Genomic DNA, 4891 nt, shown 5'->3' on the forward strand with positions numbered 1-4891 from the left:
TTAACCAAATATCTTCAACACTTAGAAAAAGAACAGCAAATTAAGCCTATTGCCAGCAGAAGAAAGAAATAATAAAGGTTACAGCAGAAGTAAATGACTCACACCTTTCCTAATTTTAACCATTCAGTATCCCCTTGTTCTGTTCAAATACTGTCTCTTGGGCTATGTACAGGTTCCTCACCAACACAATTTACTGTTCTGGTATACTTATTCAATATGTATGCTGAGCAAATAATCCAAAAAAAGGAGAAGGAGGCATCAGAATTGGAGAAAGACTCATTAACAGTATGCAATATACAGATGATGCAACCCTGCTTGCTGAGAGAAAAGAGGACTTGAAGCACTTAATTATTATATTTCAACATAAAAAAAACAAAAATACTCACAACTGGAGCCATAAGCAGCAAATAAAAAAAGATGCCTGCAGAAGCTACAGTTGAGAAATGCAAGAAAGTATTGCACTAGGAAAAATATGCAGCTAAAAGTTTTCTTTAAAGTGTTAAAAAGCAAAGATTCAACTTTAAGGGTTAAATTGCACCTGACCCAAGCCAAAGTATTTTCAATGGCCTCTTGTGCATGCTTAGCCTGGGCAATGAATAAGTTTAATTGAAGAAAACTAGCTGTGTGTGGATTATGGTATTGGTGAAGAATATTGAATGTACCAATGAATTCTAGAAAAACAAACAAATGTGTCTTGTAAGAACTATAAACAGAATGGTCCTTAGAAGCAAGAATGGCAAGACTTCATCTCTGCTATGGACATGTTGTCAGGAGGAACAAATCTCTAGAGAAGGTGATCATGCTTGGTAAAGTAGAAGGTGAGCAACAACATTTTGTTAGGTAGTCAAATATTTGTGCTTAGTTCTCCATGCATTCGTGGGCTTCTTTCTTTCCACAAGATTCATAAAATGCCACTCCTGAGCACATCTTGTGGGTATATGATCACAAACAAGGCCTATATGGCTAGCCCAAGCAGTGATTGATGGTCACCAGGCTAGACACAAAGACTAGAGCGCTCTAGCCTGTCCCATGGTCTATAAGACTCAAACACTGACCAGTTAGGGCACTTTGGTGCTGCTGCTTTTACTAAGTAGGGGCTTCAGTGATCACCTGTCAAATGCAGGCCCAATCTAATGCCATGACATGCCAGGGATTATGTCATGCCATAATGTCCAGTGTTTTTCCTTGGGGAGGAAAACAGTTTAGGGTAGTGAGAGGTGGAGAAATGGCAAATACAATACAATACTGCAAGCTATAGCACATACCTACCGACAATTGTTGACTGATTTACAGCCTTTGCTATTTCATGAAACCAGTTCATTAGCCAAGAGTTTTCAGTTGAAGTTTGCCAGGTGTCTTTGGTGTGGTTCAGTCATCCAATTCATAGTGCCAGGTGTCTTAATCACTGTAAAAAATGGCACAGGAGTGGTGTCTGACCTCCTCTGACTTCAAAAGGGAGAGGGAGAATCAAGCTGAACATTAGCCCAAGGCCAATTCCTATGAAGCAGAAGTTAAACATGGCCTGTACACACCAAATTCCTTTACTAGTTCTGATAGCAACTGTCCCTCCTAAGGCACTTTCTACTTCTCTAATGGGTTCAATATTTCATTCCAAAGGCCACACAGAAGCCAAAAATACTACTAATGATTATGGGATTAATTATGGAAGTTAACAGGTTACAATTCAGGATCAGAAATGCCCAGGATACAGTTCTTTAATCAGGCGAATGTTTTCTTCCCCATGCCTACAGGCAGACCTCTCTCTAATTGCTCCTTGACCTCTGCTCTGCTCAGGCAATGTTACAAAACTCTTTTAGCTCTGCCAATAACTGTCCAAATGCACTTCATTCTGCCAGTGATCTCAGCCCAAAGACATTAAGTTCTAGTTCCATGAGTCAGCAAAACTAGCTTTTCAGAGAAATGCCCAGATGGCACCTCACTCTTTTTTTTAACTTTTTATTGTGAATTGATTGATAGTCTACATGGGAGAACAGCAGTTTTACACTCATCCTTTCATATTTTCTTTCATTGCAATGATGACAATCCCCTCCATGCATCATCACTCAATAGTATTTGCTTCTATCCCCTCTATTTTTCTTTGGATATACATAAAAACACTGAGGAATGTATAATTACTTAAACAATAAAAGGGAACATTCTATAAGACTGTCTCCTGTCCACCAGAACTCAGTCCCTCTCTTTCTATGAGTCTAGAGTCCTCAGCTGCTCTATCTCTCCATGGTCTCATCTCTGCCTCCCTCTCTGATATCGCTGCTACCCCAGATAGGGTCCCATATTCTGCTCATGCTCTTCTCCTTTGATGGTCCTAGGGTCCTCGGTTCCTGGAATGTAAGATTAACTACTTACCCATTTTCATTACAAAACTTCTACCTTTACAGTTGTGACAATCACAATTGGTCATGATAACAATTATTTACTATTGAATCATAAGAAACTTATCCCCATCTCCTTTCACCAGGCCTGTCTAGACAAGATGAAACTATTCAGTGTGGATTCTACCTTCCCCTGTAAACTCTAAAACTTCACTCCCTCTTCAAAACTTGTAAGCCAGTCACTTTTTACCTTTACAGGCCCCCACCCCCATTGTAGGTAGTCTAAGCTGTCCGTCCCTATCAACCCGGTGTACAGAGGGGATGGGAATGATCCTTGCTGTGAAGAGTCTTACCTTCTCAGTTGTTATTTTGAGTTACTACATCCATAAGTATAGCTCAAGTTCATCAAATTATAGCAATTTACACATATTTCCTTTGTCAACATTTTGTTATCATCCTCTAGACAAGTTCTGATCATCAAACCATTGAAGCTAGGTCAAATGGGTACTATCTGCAAATCTGGACATTCTTGTGTGTCTTCCCTTACTTCATATCAGCTTCATTTTCAGCTCTAGCCCACCATGGCTATGTCCTTGTCCATGGGCCCAGAAATCCCCAGGTCTCACCTTACCTTGGATCAACTAGTCTTTCCTCTTCCCTCTCTTATCCTCACTGACCCTCTACTTTAACAAGCATGATGTCCTTCTTCAGAGATTTCTTCTGGTAACATGTCCAAAGTATGTGTAATGATATCTCGTCATTCTTACAAGAAGACAATACTCTGGAGAGAATTCTGGCTGTTCTTTTTCTGAAATAGATTTGCTCATTCATTTGGCAGCTCATGGTATATTCCATATATTTCAACAACACTGTAATTCAAAGGCATCACTCTTTCTTAAGGCTTTCTTATTAATTGTCCAGTGTTCGTATGCATATGAGACTATTGAAAAAAACGTGGTGTGAGTCAAACACATGTTAGTTCTCTATGTGATATCTTTGCTTTTTAATGATTGAAAGAGTTCTTTTGCATCAGGTTCTCCCAGTGCAATATGTTGATTTCTTGACAGTTTCTTCCAGAATCATAGACTATAGATCCAATAAAATGAAATCCTTGACAGCTTCAATCTTTTCTCTGTTTATCATAATATTATATATTGGTCCACTTGTTGAGGATTTTTGTTTTCTTTATCTTGAAATATGCTCTATACTTAGGTTGTACCAGGAGACTTTGAAATGTTTATAGAAAAATGCCATTATCTATTCTTTTCATTTTGAAATCCCCCTCATATGTTGTCTTTGATCTTCATTGTTAAATGATTCAAGTCCTTTTCACTTTCAACAAGCTATATTGTCTCATCTGTACATCATGGATTATTAATCCTTTCTCCAGTTCTATGTTCTTCTTCATATACTCCAGTTTCTCAGCATACAGATTGAATAAGTATTATGAAAGGATCCAACCTTGAGCACACTTTCCCTGATTTTAAGCCATACACTATCCTTTTGTTCTATTTGAATGTATAGATTCCATATGAGCACTATTAAGTTTCTGGAATTCTCACTCTTCCCAATGATTTCCATAATTTGTTATGATGCACACAGTAAAGTGCCTTTTTATAGTCAATAAAACACAGGTAAACATCTTTCAGAGACAATACAAGAAATAATCACTCATATGTACCAAGACATTTGGAAGACAGCTATCTGGTCAACCAACTGAAAGAGATCCATATTTCTTCCCATTTCATAAAAAATGATCCAACATATTGAAGAAATTATCGAATAATATCATTAATATCACACACAACAAAAATTGTGCTGAAGGTAATTTCAAACCAGTTCTACCAGTCTACTGACAGGGAACCGCCAGAAATTCAAGCTGGGTTCAGAAGAGGAGGTGGAAAGAGGGCTAACACTCCTGGTATCAGATTGATTTTGGCTGAAAGCAGAGAATACAAGAATGATGTTTGTCTGTGTTTTATTGACTATGCCAACCCATTCAACTGTGTGCATCATAACAAATTATGTAGAACATTGAAATGAATGGGAATTCCAGAACACTTAATTTTGCTCATGCACAGTCTCTGCATAGATCAAGAAGCAGCTATTAGGAGAGAACAAGGGAGTACCGTGTAGCTTAAAGTCAGGAAAGGGATATGTCAGGGTTATATCTTTTCACCATACTTATTTGGTGCACAAACTGAGCAAATTATAATTATAGAGGTATTAACTGGTCTCCCATGTAGGTATATGGCTATTAGTGTGGGCAGTATTTACTTCAGGATACATCTTGTAAGAGAGGTGATCCAAGGGAATGCAGAAATCACGAGATAATCTCTTTGATAGCCCATGCAAGTAAAGTTTTGCTAAAGGTGACACAGAAGTGGCTACAATCATACATTGACAAAGAACTTCCAGAGGTTCAAGCCGGATTCAGAAAAGGCTGTTGAATGAGGGATATCATTGCTGATGTCAGATGGATCTTGGCTGAAAGCAGAGAATATCAGAAGGATGTTTACCTGTGTTTTATTGACTATGCAAAGGCTTTCGATTGTGTG

This window comes from Chrysochloris asiatica, unplaced genomic scaffold, assembly GCF_000296735.1.
Source record: "Chrysochloris asiatica unplaced genomic scaffold, ChrAsi1.0 scaffold00001, whole genome shotgun sequence".
Taxonomy (NCBI): Eukaryota; Metazoa; Chordata; class Mammalia; order Afrosoricida; family Chrysochloridae; genus Chrysochloris; species Chrysochloris asiatica.